The 15,628-nt window shown below is 36.7% G+C and overlaps 1 pseudogene; it reads right to left on the minus strand.

Annotated features, from left to right (window-relative positions):
- Positions 1 to 588: 588 nt before the first annotated feature.
- Positions 589 to 1,435, minus strand: LOC131919993 (glyceraldehyde-3-phosphate dehydrogenase-like; annotated as a pseudogene).
- Positions 1,436 to 15,628: the final 14,193 nt, after the last annotated feature.

Below are 15,628 nucleotides of genomic sequence, written 5' to 3' on the forward strand. Positions count from 1 at the left end.
GGGGGGTCTTTGACCTAGAGGAGATGGCATTTGGGGGTGGGATGGGAGGAAGGTGTGGGGGGACTTGGGAATCCATGGCTGATATGTAAAATTAAATTAAATTATAAAATAGAAAAAATTAAAAAAACAAAAACAAACAAAAAATATTGAAAAGAAGTGACATGTTTATGTTGTATTATCTCTTTTGTTCTATAATACTTTTTCATGCTCATTGCTATATTTATATTTTTATTCCTAATGAGGTATATAGGTATAGTTCTTTGTTTTAATTGCTCTATATGTTTTTTTGAATGAATATCCTCAAATTTATGTATTAATTACCTTATTTCTGGATAATTAAGCATATTCAAATTTCCATAACTATTTACATTATAGTAATAAACACAATTTTTGTGGGTATAGTGAACTTTATTAATGACATTCAAGAGAGTAGGGATCCCTGAGCTTTTCCCTTCCTTCTGGGGTTCTGGAACAAAAACTGTGAGGGAGATGTTCAGTGTTGGGGGCTGAATTGGGACAGGGACTCCTTTAAAGTCCAGAACCTGTCTTGCTCTTGTGTTCTTTCTGGGGTAGGTGGTCCAAGGCTTCTTACTTCTTGCAGTCCATGTAGGCCATGAGATCCACTGCCCTACTGCTGTAGCTGTAGTATTCATTATCATAAGAAGAAATAAACCTTACAAAATTGGCATTGACAGCACTGCCAGCCCCAGCATCAAAGATAGAAGAGTAGATATCACTTTTAAAGCTGCAGGAGACAACCTGGTTTTTAATGTAGCCTGAGATGTCATTTAGTGGGCCCTAGGATGTCTGCTTCACATTTTTCTTGGTGTCATCATATCATACTTGGCAGCTTTCACCAGGTGACATGTCAGATCCATGTCAGACGTGTGGATAGGAACACTGAAGGCCATGCCAGAGAGCTTCTGATTGGGCTCTGGGATGACCTTCCCACAGCCTTGGCAGCAACAGTGAATACAGGGATGATGTTCTGGGCCATCACACCACATCTTCTAGAAGGGCCATCCACAGTTTTCTGGGTGATAGTGATTGCATGGTCTGTCATTATGAGTTCTTTCACAATGCCAAAGTTGTGATGGATGACCTTGGATAGAGGGGCTAAGCAGTTAATGGTACAAGAGGCATTGCTGACAACTTTGAGTGAATCATCATACTTCTCATGGTCCACACCCATCACAAACATGGGAGAATCAGCAGAAAGAGCAGAGATGATCACCCTTTGGGCCCCAATTTTCAAGTGGCTCCAGGCCTCTCTACTGGTGAAAACACCAGTAAACTTGGCACTAGCATCATCCCACTTGATGGTGGGATCTTGCTCCTGGTAGATGCTGATGACCTTCTCTTTGATGACAAGCTTTCTATTCTCAAACTTGCCCACTAACAGGAAGTGGACCCAAACAAAGGGAAAGAAGTGCATTGCTGTCAAAATGGCTGAAAGGAGGTTGAGTTCTGAGGAGCTCTTTAACATCAGACACTGAGATGCAGAGTGTGGAGTTCACCCAGCTTGTTTTTAGTCTTGTTTTGGTACAGTATTTCTTCACTATCATCCCTGTCCTCCATTTTGGAAAAGTATTGTTTATTGTGTGCCATTATATGTTGGAAGTATATGACCTGCTTTTTTTATTTTGATTTTGCAAGGGGTTATAGTTAAGAGATTGATTGAGTTTCAGAAAAGACTCTGAACTTTGGACTTTTAAACAAGGTTCACATTGGTAGACTATGGGTATATTTGAAGATGGACTGAATTTATCTGATATAGCTACAAGTCTATACAAGAGGTATAATGTGGTGTTTGAATTAAAATGGTTGCTATAGGCTCATAGGGAAGGGCACTATTAGGAGGTGTGGCCTTGAAGGAGTAGGTGTGGTCTTGTTGGAAGAAGTGTGTTCCTGGGGTCAGAATTTGAGGTTTCAGAAACTCAATCCAGGATCAGTGTTATCTTTCTTCCTGCTGTCAGCTGATCTGGATGTAGAACTGTCAGCTCCTTCTCCAGCACCATGTCTGTATGCATGTTGCCATGTTTCCTGCCATGATTACAATGGACTATACCTTTGAACTATAAGGCATCTGCAATTAAATTATTTCCTTTATAACACTTGCTTTGGTCATTTTGTCTCTTCAGAGCAATAGAAATGCTAACTAAAATAATGACTGACCACTCTGGTCTTAAACCTGTGAGAAACTAACTCTCCCCCTGCCAGAACTTATTAATTGTCTATCATTCTTTGTCTAGGGTTAGAACTTGGAAATTTCTACCTTCTGTGTTAGCATGTTCACTGATAGTGTCATTGTTCTGGTATTGTTTATGTAATCATTTCTTGAAAAGACAATTTCACAGCACACTTCCTAATATTATGGTTCATTTGGACCCCTCTTTTGGTAGTTTGAGTAGGTATGGCCCTCATAGACTTATATATTTGAATGCTTGTCCTATAGAGAGTTGCAGTGTTAGGAGGTGTGGCCTTGGTAGAGAAAGTGTGTCACTGTGGAGGTGGACTTTGAGATTTTATATGCTCAAGCTATGCTCAATATGGGACACATAGTTCACTTTCTGTTGCCTGTGGGTCAAGATGTAGAGTTCTCAGCTCCTTCTCCAGCACCATGTTTCCCAGCATGTTCCCCAACAAGATGATAATAGACAAAACCTCTGAACTGTAGGGTAGCTCCAATTAAATGTTTTCCTTTCTAAAAGTTGCCATAGTCATGGTACCTCTTCACAGCAAATAGAAACCTTACCAAGGACACTCCTCTTCTATCATGCTCCCTAGCATATTAGAAATAACAGTGCCAGCCACCAGATGGTTTCAAGGACAAAGGCAGGTGTGGAGGGCAGACAGTCTGAGTCTATGTGACAAACTGTGTTTGCTGTAAATGGTAGAGAATATGAGACAAAATGTGTTTCTTGTAAATGGCAGAGCTGGAGAATGGACCTGCACAAACATTTTGGAACTAGACCACTACACAGTGAGTGAGTCCTAGATGTTGAACATGGAATATGGTGGTATGGTGGTATTTTATTTGTACTGAAATGTGATTTTAATTGTATGTATTAGAGCCATAGCAAAAGCCGGTTGTGGTGGTACACACCTTTAATCCCAGCACTTGGCAGGCAGAGCTAGGTAGATCTCTGTGTGGTCAAGGATACAGCCAGGACTGGAGACACATGCCTTTAATCTCAATACCATAGAAGACCTGGAAGGCTGTACAACAATGTCGAGGCAGTCATGTGGTTGATTTTACAACCAATGAGAAGGCAGAACAGAAAGACTATATAAAGACATACACGCAGGAAGTACGCCCCTTTTAGAGAGCTCTCTTAGCTGAAGAGGATCGCTGAAGCAGGAAGGGTAAGGCTCTTAGCTCTGACCACTTAGCTTTCTTCTCTGAATCGGCTCTGTGTTTCTTAATTAATAAGACAGTTGGTTACATCTACATTTTGTGCCCAACGTGACAAGAATCCATTAAAAAGTGCTTAACTTGGCTTGGTGGCAGGTCCGGTTTCCTGCCTGGGTGGCCAGCTCCCTAGCCCGGGCCCAGGTTGGCTTGGTCTCAGGCCAGACTGACCATAGTCCCAAGTGGTTAGCTTAAAGCCGGTGCTACAAACAACTCAGGCTGCCCTGCCGAACAGGGCCCCTGTATGTAAAGCCAACACACGTGGTTGGAGCTTAAGGAAGCCAGAGCCAAGCCTTGACTCAGCTCAGGCGGAAACACGTGGCTGGATTCAACTCTTAGGCAGAACTTGTGGCTACTCTCTCTCTGGATTCACACCTCGGACACTAATTTGAAATTACCTCAGATTTCTACTGTTCTACGCAGACTTGGTAAGTCAATTAACATATCAGACATTTTAAAGGAAACTATTTAAAAGAGAATTTTTTTCCACATTAAAAAAATGGGTTTTCTGTGTACATTGGAAGAAAATTGGGCTTTGTTTGCAATTTTGGGCAGTCTGACAATGAAACAACTATATGAGAAGATTAATGTTGATTGAATTATGCAGTTTATTACTATGCTTATCCTCATATTACTATTTAAAAAAGATAGTCAATTTAAGTGCCAGGATGACAGCAAGAAAAACTTGATAAACCTGTAAAAATTCAGACAGAAGAAATTAACAGTGAAGTTGCTTCAAGACTGGATCATAAGTTTACAGAAAGAAAGCCTGTTTTCACACAGTCACCCTTAATTTGTCCAGTAACCATACAGCAGTTGCCTAATAAAATGACTACACAAGCCAGGCGGTGGTGGTGCATGCCTTTAATCCCAGCACTCGGGAGGCAGAGCCAGTGGATCTCTGTGAGTTCGAGGCCAGCCTGGACTACCAAGTGAGTTCCAGGAAAAGGCGCAAAGCTACACAGAGAAACACTGTCTCGAAAAACCAAAAAAAAAAAAAATGACTACACAAAATATTTTGGCTCTAATTGAAATGTTAGATTTACAAAGCTTTAAGGAGGCAATAGTATCTTATGGCATGCATTCCCCATATGTAAAGCAAATGTTAAACTCTTGGTCAACATATAACAGGATTGTTCCACAGGACTGGTGGGAGGTGGCACAAGCTGTTCCTGAACCCAGCCAAAGGCTTCAGTGGCTAACTTTGTTCAAGGATGAAGCTAAAAACATAGAAAAACAATGGAGGGATAAAGGAATACAAGTCTGCCAGGATCAGCTTATTGGAGAAGGTCAATATGCTTCAGCACAAACACAATGTTTATATGATGTCCAAACTCTAATTTTGTGTCAAACAGCAGCCTTGAATGCATGGGACAGAGTTGAGGAACCAGGAAAAAAATGAGTCATTTACAAGGGTTATACAAGGCCCAAAAGAATCTTTCACAGATTTTTTACAAAGACTGGCTTAAGCAGTAAAGAGAATGGTCCCAGATTCAGAAGCTAGTAAGATAATAATTGAATCTTTGGCCTTTGAGAATGCGAATGTAGCATGCAAAAGAATAATCAGGCCATTAAAGGCAATATCTGCACCTTTGGAAGATTGGATTAGAGACACGGTTAATGTTGAGGCTCATGACCATGATGATACGTGGGTAGGAGAAGCAATTTCAAAAGATTTGAGGAATGTTAGATGTTTTGGATGTGGAAAGCAAGGACATTTGAAAAGGGACTGTAAACAGGTCATTCCTAGAAACAATGTTTCTTCAAGGAACAATGGCAACAGAATGCCCCTTTTTTCTGGAGTATGCAGAAGGTGTGGTAAGGGAAAATATTGGACCAACAAATGTAGATCAACAAGGGACAGAAAGGGTAATCCTTTGCCTCAGTCTTCGGGAAACTCCCAGAGGGGCCTCATGCAGGCCCCAAGAGCAAATCCAGTTCAAATCTTTCCTGCAGTCATAGAGGAAACCCCTATTCAGAGCAATTAAATAACCAAATGCTTATTGGAATAAATCATGCTGGTCAGGATGATGAAACAGAGAAAATAGAAAATTCAGGATAAAACATAAAGAAAATTTTTTGGCAAACTTCTGTTAATGAACAAAGACCAAAATTATTGATAAAAATAAATGATGTTTTGTTGTCTGGTCTGGTAGACACATGTGTGGACGTTACCATAATTGCACCAGAATTTTGGCATCCAACTTGGCCTCTTCAGGAGGTAAACGTTCAACTGTTAAGAATTGGGACATTATCTCAGGTGAAACAGAGTGCAAGATGGCTCAAATGTATAGGTCCAGAAGGACAGAGAGGAAAATTAAAACCATATGTGGTTAACATAGTTATGAACCTGTGGGGTCGAGACTTGTTGCAACAATGGAATACTCAGATTAACATCCCTCCAATCTCAGAAACAAATCATAAACTAGCACATGTTTCTGAGAGAAATATTAGAAAGCATTATTCTGAGTGGTCACCAGCCATCCATATTATACAAGAACAGGGCACAACAACTGATGATCTTCCAAAGACACCAATAGCTCTGCCTTTAAAATGGTTAAGAGACAAGCCTGTATGGGTCCAGCAATGGCCTTTAGCAACAGAGAAACTCCAGGCTTTAGAAGAGTTGGTAGAAGAACAGTTAGATGCTCAGCATATTGAAGAATCAACCAGCCCTTGGAATTCTCCTGTATTTGTTATTAAAAAGAAATCTGGTAAATGGAGAATGGTAACAGACCTTAGAGCAATTAACAAAGTAATTCAGCCAATGGGCTCTCTACAATCTGGAATTCCTTTGCCTACTCTGTTACCAAAAGGATGGCCTCTCATAGTTATTGATTTAAAAGACTGTTTCTTTTCAATACCCTTACAAGAAAAAGACAGAGAAAGATTTGCTTTCATAGTGCCTACTTATAATAATTCTCAACCAGTTAAAAGATTTCAATGGAGGGTCCTCCCACAGGAAATGTTGAATAGCCCAACTCTGTGCCAATATTTTGTACAACAGCCATTGGAAGTGATACGTAAAAAATTTCCTCGATCTATAATTTATCATTATATGGATGATATTTTACTAGCTGACTCAAATGCAGATACTTTAGAAAGAATGTTTGAAGAAGTAAAGAAAATTTTGCCTTGCTGGGGATTACAAATTGCTCCTGAACAGATACAAAGAGGAGACTCTATTAGGATATAAAATAGAGCTACAAAAAATTAGACCCCCAAAGGTGCAAATTAGGAGAGATAGACTACAGACTCTTATTGACTTTCAAAGATTAATTGGAGATGTTTCTTATCTACGAACTATTGTTGGGGTAAAAAATGATGAACTGCATAATTTGTTCAAAACCTTAGAAGGTGACAAGGACTTAAATAGTCCAAGAGAATTATCACCTGAAGCTGAGAAAGAATTGGCCTTGGTAGAAAAGGAAGTACGTGAAGGGCAAGTGGATTGTATTGATCCAAAGCTGGATTGCATTTTGGTTATTTTACCTTCTAGGCATTCTCCTACAGGAATATTAATGCAGAGGGAAGATATTATATTGGAATGGATATTTTTACCAAATAAACCAAATAAAAAATTAAAAACTTATGTGGAAAAAATCTCTGACTTGATTTGGAAAGGAAAATTGAGACTTCGTCAATTAGCAGAAATAGACCCAGCAGAAATTGTCATACCTTTAACTAAGGAGGACATTGAAAAATTATGGACAGAAAGTGAACCTTGGCAAAGAGCTTGCAGTAACTATTTGGGAGAAATTAACAGCAAATATCCCAAAAGCGATAGAATTGATCTTATAAAGAGAGCTGACTGGATCTTGCCTCAAATTGTACAGGAAAAACCCATATCTGGAGTTCGTACATTTTATACAGATGCCAACAAACAAGGAAAGGCAGGTTACAAATCAGAAAATTTAAGTAAAATGTTTCAAAGTCCTTAAAATTCAGTTCAAAAATCAGAATTGTATGCTATTCTGTTGGTATTAATGGATTTTTCAGAACCTCTCAACATAGTAACTGACTCTCAGTATGCTGAAAGAGTAGTATTAAATATTGAGACTGCAGAATTTATCCCTGATGCTTCAGAATTAACTTCACTATTTATTCAATTACAAGATACAATCAGGAAAAGGAGTCATCCTTTATATATAACTCACATTCGATCCCATACTGGTCTGCCAGGCTCTCTAGCACAAGGCAATGATGAGATTGATAAATTATTGATAGGAAATGTGCTGGAGGCCTCAGAATTTCATAAAAAAATCATGTCAATAGTAAAGGTTTAAATAAGAATTTTGCTATAACCTGGCAACAAGCCAAAGAAATAGTAAAGAAATGTCCTACTTGTTCCTTCTAAAATCAAACACCATTACCAGCAGGATGTAACCCAAAGGGTACTCAAAGGGATGAAATCTGGCAGATGGATGTGTTTCACTTTGCAGAATTTTGAAAATTGAAATATATACACCATACCATTGATACTTATTCAGGATTTCAATGGGCAACTGCTTTGAGTTCTGATAAAGCTGATTCTGTAATCACTCATTTACTAGAAGTTATGGCCATCATGGGTATACCTGCACAAATTAAAACTGACAATGCTCCATCTTATGTCTCTGTTAAATGAAACAATTTTTTGCTTATTACAATATAAAGCATATTACAAGCATTCCACATAATCCTACAGGTCAAGCAGTTATAGAAAGATCAAACAGAACTCTAAAGGATATGCTAAATAAACAGAAAGGGGTAACAAAAAAACCCAGAAATAGACTGCATAATGTTCTATTAACTTTGAATTTTCTTAATGCCAATGAGAAAGGAACAACAGCTGCAGAGAGATATTGGACAACAGAAAAAACTACAGAATTAAACCAGCTTCTATACTTTAAGGATGTACTGACCTCAGAATGGAAACCAGGGTATGTGTTACATTGGGGACAAGGTTTTGCTTTTGTTTCTACAGGAGAAGATAAGCTGTGCGTACCATCAAAATTGATAAAGGTTCGATTTGAACAAGAGAAACCTCTTAATTAGAGGAGGTGATAGCTCATCAACCAGCATGAACATCCAATTTAAACTAACTTATACCAGTAACACATGTCTTTTCATTTAATCAGATAATAACTTGCCGAAAAGGAACATCCCCAAAATTAGTCTTGGGGAAAGGTTTTTGTTTTTGTCTTTTAGGAGAATGAAGGTTAAGGAATCTGAAGAACACTGGACAAATGAGACAACTGAAGAAAAGGGACAAATCATCTATCCCAGGAAACAGAGTGAAACGGTGTATGGGTATGTATTATCTAAAAAATTTTATGTCTTCCTAAATGTTTGTTTCTGCTCTTCTCTAAAGATTTAACACTATTGGGCTTCTAATAGTCCCAGTTCAATTAAAATTTAAAGCTGACTTTGGAGTTGGAGAATGGCTCTCTCCTTCTTTAAACTCAAGCATGTTGTTAAAAGGAAAATGCAAACTCCCTGTATCATGCCAGAAGAAAAGAGCCATCTTCTGCTATGGGACAGGAAAATAACCAAATTAATTCATTATTAATTAATTAATTAATTCTATTACTAATCTCAACTCTTTGATTCTATTCTGATTCTTTAAACTTTTCTTAAAGTATGAATTTTATATCAAAATTTACAAGATTAATATATATATATAGATAGATATGTATACATTTTAAACTTTGTTAAGATATGAATGGTCATATAGAGTACTAACTAATTCTAGAAAGAAAAAAGGCTTCAATTAGCTGCATATATATGTCTTTGTGTTCGAGTCTCTTATCAGTTTTCTGCAGGAATTCACGGCCAGGCCTAACATCAACTGAAGTCTCCAGGAAGAAGATGGGGCCCCACAACAACAACAATTCCACTAAGCTGACAAATATCACTAAGCTGACAAACATCATCTATAGATCAGCTTTGAACTACAAAGTGCTCAGAGCAATTTTGAGAGGGCTAGCTGAGATGATCCAGTCTCAAAGACTACTTGAATATGGACTTGAGATAAACCCTGAACTTTGGCATTATACACAGACTGGATAATGAAGGATATAGTTACCTTTCCTAGAATTTGACAATTAACCTAAAATTTTTCTTTCAGGATAAAGATAACATTGCCCATACCCAGCAGGAAGCAATTTTAAGAATATGACGCCCACATTCCCAAAGAGGTGGTGTGAGGCGGGTGGTTTTTTGGTCTTTTTAATGGGTTTTGTGTCTGGGATAATTTTCACTGTTTAGGGGGGTTGGTTACAAGTTGTTGTCAAGGGTTAGGAAAAAGGCTAAGCAAAGGAGATTAGATTTAAGGTTCTTGTTTAAAAAAATAGAGAGAGAAAGAAAGAAAAGAAAAGAAAAGAAGAAAAAGACAATTACTAGTTTTAAATACTTTACATTGGATTGGATTGTTTTATATTGTATACAAATTATATATATTCAGATTGAGATTGTTAGAAAATGATATATGTATATTTCTAATTGTATTTATACCATTCATTTAACAATGCAATTTTCTGATCCTTGAATGTTATTATTACCAACTATTAGGATATAAAGAAATGGAAGTTAGTAGTTAGACATTACAATAGAACTTGTAGTCATATTAGATATGTTTTAAAAATTGAGCAGATATATTTTAGACAGGTCATCTTCAAACCCTTCAGAGATCTACAGAATATGGCATTTAAAACGTTTTAATAACTTAGAGAATTTTTCTTTTTTGAGACATGTCGGCTCCTGGCAGTACCAATCTACTTCAGAGGAAATATGGGCATTGAAGAAACTGCAAATGGAGTTAACTTTCATTTTGGCAAAAGTTAGCCACTGGACAACAAAGTATCCTCAAATCAACTGCTGACAAAATGGACAGACAGGACATGAAACAAAGGACTACTGATTCCTGCCAAAACAAGTGTGGTTATGGCTTTATCAAAAGGCATCTTCTGAGGCCAGGACAATGTGGCACCATCCTGGAAGTGGCCTTTGCAATTCAGAAAAGGTACAGTGCCGTTTTCTTCGATGGCAGCTGAACAGGCAGTGGGCCAATGGCTTCTGATGTGCAATGGAACAGCAGCTGAAATAGTTATTCTTGAAGAGTAACTAAGCTCATGCCTCTCAATAGTAGACTGGCATTTGATAGTGGGATGTGGAAAAGAATGGGATGCTGAGATGAAGCCATATATACACAGCCAAGAAGAATGGACAGCTGAATTAAAAAACCATCAACAATTTCCAGAATTTAAAATCCTGAATCATGACATGACACTAGTGGAATTCAGGTGTTTCTGGTACATGGAATGCTCTCACCTAATGTGAAGTTGAACTGTTGACCTTGTGTACATCCTGCTTCACAAATGATTCTGTCAGATATGCTAAGCCTATAGGCTGAAGATGATGCCCCACCACTGCAGGGAAACCTCAGGTGACTGTCCAGGCAGCTGGCTGTTTCTGTCAACTCACAATTTTTTGGAAGTTGCTTGCATGCACTTCCTGTTTTATTTTTGTTAGGTAATATTATTTCCTTCTTGGGTCTCTGAGGGAGCTGAAGATTAGTTAATTATAGTTGAAGATTAGTTAGTTATAGTTGAAGTTTAGTTAGTTATAGTTGAAGACTAGTTAGGATATAGAAAGTGAATTAGGTACATTTTGGACTTACCAAAATAGGATAGATAATGGAATTATTTTCTCTGAATTTGTCAAATACAAATGGACTAGACATTGTTTAGGTATTTATTACTTGTATATATTGTATATAGTTATTGTACTTTTGTATGTAGTTTTTCTCATGTTAGTTATAACCTTTTTCCTTTTTTCTTTTTATTAAAATAGAAAAGGGGAAATATGGTGGTATGGTGGTATTTTATTTGTACTGAAATGTGATTTTAATTGTGTGTTAATAAATAAAGTTGCCCTGGGGTCAGAGTTATTAGAGCCACAGCAAAAGCTGGTTGTGGTGGTACACACCTTTAATCCCAGCACTTGGCAGGCAGAGCTAGGTAGATCTCTGTGTAGTCAAGGATACAGCCAGCACTGGAGACACACGCCTTTAATCTCAATACCATAGAATACCTGGAGGGCTGTACAACAGACAGTGTTGAGGCAGTCATGTGGTTGGTTTTACAACCAATAAGAAAGCAGAACTGAAAGACTATATAGAGACATACACGCAGGAAGTACACCCCTTTCAGAGAGCTCTCTTGGCTAAAGAGGATCGCTGATGTAGGAAGGGTAAGGCTCTTAGCTCTGACCTCTTGGCTTTCTTCTCTGAATCGGCTCTGTGTTTGTTAATTAATAAGATGGTTGGTTACATCTACAATGGAGCTACATTATTTGCATTTACACTGCTAGATTTTTCATTTATTTTGTATTCTTTTTTCATTTTGGAGTAAGATATATATGGTTTGTTCTTTATTTTGCAAGAGCTTCAAGTTAAGGGACTTTTGATTTGTAAAGAGTCTTTGAATTTTTAATTGCTTAAAAACTTCAAGAGTATGGGACTTTGAAATTTTGATTGTATTTTATGTGATGATGTTAAAATGAGAGCTCAGAGACAAGAAATATAAAAATTTTGGCTTTATGTGAAGCGTTTGGGTTGTAAGTTTACAAATGCAATGTCCTAGTTATCAAACTGGCATATTGACACAAAATAAGATCCCCTAAGAAGTCCCAATTGAATATCTTCACTAGTTTATCTTATGAAATTACCTCTGAGGGATTATCTTAGTTGTCAATTGATGTAGGGTGACTCAGCCTACTTTTGGCTTTGCCATTCCCTCGGCTAGTGGTCTGGAGCTCTATAAGAAAGTTATCTAAACAATTGCCTCAGAGATGCCAAGTGAGGAAGCCAGCAAGCAGTGTCCATCCCATAGTATTTTAGTTCCTGCCATGAATTTTCTCAGTGATAGACTCTAAAAAAGTGTCCTTCAATACAAATTTCTGGTCTTTTCCTGTCACATTTTGTTTTCTTTCTTCCTTCATGTGAGATTTCCCCCTCTTCCATACATCCTCACCTCCATTATATTTTATATAGACATGTAAAGCCATTAAGCCATTTATCAAACACTCAAACCATAAGACACAATAATCTATCCTCTCTTCATATCACATGATAATCGAAACAGAGCGACTTGGAGAATTGAATTTCAGTAGAAAGAAAACAAAAACACCTTAAATTCATATTGTTACCAGAATCCCACTATGAAATAAAGACATATGAGATTAAAATAAAATAATTGACAAAGGCTTGTCTACCACTAGTAAAAGAAAGTATTGTATGTTTGTTGGGACATTAGTTATGGGATTAAGTACATGGCAGATATAGCCATGATATAACAGATAAATGGATTGTGAAATTGAGACAGATACACAGCACATTATTCCTCAACTGTCAAAAGTGCAGAGTTATTTTCCTTGGATAAAATATGGGTGGAGTTCTGCCCAACAGTTATGCACTAAAGTTTGTATAATCAACCACTAGCTGGATAATAATAACAAACATTTAAAGCAGAAGCCTATGAAGATTTTTGACATTCTGCACTCTATCCCAAAGTGTCATGCACATTTCATAATGTAAAACTCAGATAGTCCATCTTCAAGACTCACAAAATACTCACATTTCCAACACTGTTTCAAAGCTCAAGTTCAATAGGACGGCAGGATACAGGATAGCATTTGGGGAAGGTTAAGTATAACACTATTTTTTTTTATGAAAAGCTATATGGAAACCTACTACTTCCTAAAATAGATACATATATTAATGGAGTTTTAATTGAAATGGAATTATCATTTAACTCAAGTGGAAGTAAGATCAACATAAGGAGAAAACTATTCTAACCTCATTTACATATAAAATGTATTTTAAAGTGTCAATACATACAGACAGACTGCATAATATGATGGTGGTTACTAAAACTTTGTAGTAATAGAAAATGGGAAAACGTGTAAAAATATGAGGCAACAAATGTATAAGATGAAATAAAATAATTTACAACACAAGATCTCTATGTAGTAATAATGTATTACATTCAGAACTTTCTTCTAAAACAGCTTTTACTATATGGAGAGAAAGAAAATTTACTTCATATATCTATATATCTATTCATCTATATGTATGTGTGTGTAAATACACCTATATGTTAGTGTGTATAATTTTAACAACCATTTTATCACATATCACACAACATGATGACAAACTCTTAGTTTGTACTCTCAATTTTACATTAAATTACAAATATGGACAGTACTGACCTCCAAGGCAGAGTTATGACTAGAGGAAGAGAGGGAACTCACAGAGGCAAGGAAGTATTTTGTGTCTTGATTTGATTTTGAGTCAAGTCATTATATTTATCAAAGCAAATTTATTGAACTACACATTTCTTTAATCTGTTCATAATACTTTTTCTTAATTATACTTTAAATTATCAAATGCAGCAGCATTTAAGAATGAAATATTATTTTACAGAAAATGTTACCTCACTCAAGATAATATTTTCTAGGTTCAGTCTTTTATCTATGAATTTCATGATTTCTTTTTTGTTTAGAGCTGAATAGTATTCCATCGTGTACAAGTACCACATTTTCATTATCCATTCATCTAGTTGAAGTCATTTGTGTTGTTTCCTTTTCCTGGCTTCTGTGAAGAAGGTGTCAGTGAACACTGGTGAACAAGTATCTGTGGACTAGGATGTTCAGTTCTTTGGTCATATGCCAATGGGTAGTATAGCTGGGCATATGGTAGATACATTTTTAGTCTTTGAAGATTCTCCATCCTGTTTTCCAGAGTGGCTACACCAGTTCACAGTCCTACAAGAATGAATGAGGAAGAGGTCTACTTTCTCCACAACCTGGACAGCATTTCTTGTCAGTTTTTTTGTTGTTCATTTTATGTGTTCTGTTTGGGGTGCCATGAAATGTCAAGTTGTTTTAGTTTTCATTCTTCTCATTGCTTAGGATGATAAGGACTTTTCAAGATTTTATTAACAATTTTCACTTATTCTCTTTAGAATTCTCTGTTTAGGTCCCATTCCCACTTTTCAAATGGTAATTTGGTATTTGGACTCTTTATTTTTGAAATCTTTATATATTCTGCATATAAACCCTCTATCTGGTGTGAAACTGGCAAAGATTATCTCCCATTCTATAAGGTTTTTTTGTTTCCTGGTTGATTACTTCTTTAGCTGTGCAGAGGTTTTTAGTTTTATGAATTTACTTATCCATTGTTTATCTCAAAACCCTAGCAAATGGAGTCCTGTCCATAAAGACAAATACCACACAGACTTTCTTATCAGTAGTTCCTAGCTCCAAATTCTCAGATGTGCATATACAACATGGAATAACCACAAACCAGAAAAGTATAAAGAGGCCATATGTTGGGGGGGGCTTGGGAGGGAATAGCAGGATAGAGATGATATGAAGTGGGAATTGGAATAATGCATAGGGGGTCTGACAGGGTTAGAGGAAGGAAGGTCAATACAGAAGGAAGAAGAGGGACATGGAACTAAAAATAGGAAGATTGCTTTTTAAGGCCTTAAGGAATGACATTATTTTATATATTTCCTTAAAATTATACATAATACATGAATTTATATGTACATATATAAAAAGTGTATATATGAAATTATATATATGTATATATTGTATAGTATATATGAAACTATACACAATACATGAATATTTATACATGTATATTTACATACATATATACCTGTATGTATACACACACACTCTCCCTATCATCTATCTATCTATCTATCTATCTATCTATCTATCTATCTATCTAACTATCTATCTATGTATCTATCTCTCTATATATATTCATACAAACATCTTAAAGGAAGTTAAGCCATTTGGGCTGATAATATTCCCCACAGAACCAGTTCTAGTCATGAGAAACCTCTTTTTGTATGGTTGGTCAGGGTAGTCCTTCTGACTCCCAAAACAATATAGTTTAAGGATGTAACCATTGGTCACTTCTTAGCGGTTGAGGATAGGCCTCTATTGCTGAAGACACTTCATATTTAGGACAAAGGACTCAGATGATTTGAGCTTGAGCTGACCTCTTCCCTGCAGTATGGCTTCCAGGATTCCAGACTATACTATACAAACTGCCAAGGGAAGGGAACAATTAAACAATTCTACCAAGCTTCAATACTCATGAATCATTTTAAAAAGAAAATGTAAACCTTCATAATTAAGTTATGGATGCTATGCACT

Source organism: Peromyscus eremicus, chromosome 1 (assembly GCF_949786415.1).
Source record: "Peromyscus eremicus chromosome 1, PerEre_H2_v1, whole genome shotgun sequence".
NCBI lineage: Eukaryota > Metazoa > Chordata > Mammalia > Rodentia > Cricetidae > Peromyscus > Peromyscus eremicus.